This window comes from Frankliniella occidentalis, unplaced genomic scaffold (genome assembly GCF_000697945.3).
Source record: "Frankliniella occidentalis isolate FOCC.00 unplaced genomic scaffold, Focc_3.1 Scaffold261, whole genome shotgun sequence".
Lineage (NCBI taxonomy): Eukaryota > Metazoa > Arthropoda > Insecta > Thysanoptera > Thripidae > Frankliniella > Frankliniella occidentalis.
The window spans coordinates 93,944-95,230 of record NW_026267387.1 but is presented as its reverse complement, the minus strand read 5'-3'; positions in this window follow the sequence as shown (position 1 = coordinate 95,230).

Genomic DNA, 1,287 nt, shown 5'->3' with positions numbered 1-1,287 from the left:
CGCCGCAGGTTGTCACCGGTTCCGGCCAGGTCGCCCACCGACGGCGAGGTCGTCGTCGGGGTCCTCTGCGTGTCTGGACATGCACGGGGCGATGCTGGGCGGCCCGGGTGCCATTCTCTGGCGCTCAGGACCGGTCGGGAGCCGCTCAACCCTTGGGGTAAACCAAAACAAGGTAATGGGATTACAGTATTCTATAGGAGGGAGGAAAGTGACCCTTAGGGGAGAAGGGGGCCAGAGAGAGAGAGAGAGAGAGAGAGAGAGAGAGAGAGAGAGAGAGAGAGAGATCAAGGAAGGCAGGTGAGCGGGCGGTGGGGGCGGAGAGCCCGCCCTCGCCTCAGCAGCCAGCGCCTCGCGCGCGTCTCGTGAGCGGACTGCAGCAGGGGATTAGGGCGTGCTCAGGGCGGCCCTGTGACGTCACCGCCGGCCCTTGAAAATACATACTGGCGAGGGGGCGGCTGAAAGGGAAAGATAAAAAGAGAAAGTGGTTTTGAACATGCGACGGGCAGAGGGCACTGTCTCTGTGTCACCCTGAGCAGCAGCGCCGGACGGAGCCCCAGGGCACGCTCGGGTGATGGCCGGTCACGTACCCTGCGAGCGAAGCGACTGCAAATCGTATAGGCAAACTGTGGGTGACAAGTGGTGGAGACGATGCCGAATTGATGTCGATATCCATGGGCATCGCGTCTTCAGAGACGTCAAATCGAGGTCGTTCGTTGCGGACGGGGTGGTGGTGCTGGAGGTCTCGGCCGGCACTTTCACCCTCGAATCGTGGCTACAGAGAAGACGCGGGTGCCGGGTGAAAATTGAGACCTCTCGCTGTGGGCTGTGGGTGGTGGGTTAACTTTCGGGAGAAAGCAGAGTATTCTACCGGGTGTTTCGGTGCACGCGAAGGGGCGGGCGGGTTTGCATAGTCACAGGGGCCATGGCGCCTTACGGCAGCGGGAGTAGGCAAAACCCGCCCGCGCACTGTCAGTGCACCGAAACACCTGCGAACCATCTGGTACAGCACGGCGCATTGTGGAAGAAGAGTGCGTGTGGCCAGCGATTGCATTGTGCAAATGAGCTTTATGCTCAAATAGGACCTTACATTTGGGCTGTGTTATGATTAGCGGTATAGATCTATCAGAAGACAATACTGTAGGTGTATGCACCGAGCACGAAAAAAAAAGGTGGTCGCGTGGAAAGTGCACAGCCTATCCCATTTGAGTCTCGCGGATGGCACTATGTTCAGTGGTGACGTCTCTGTGTGAGAGAACCGGAGGTCGGGACCGGGAGTTCTCGCGGGTG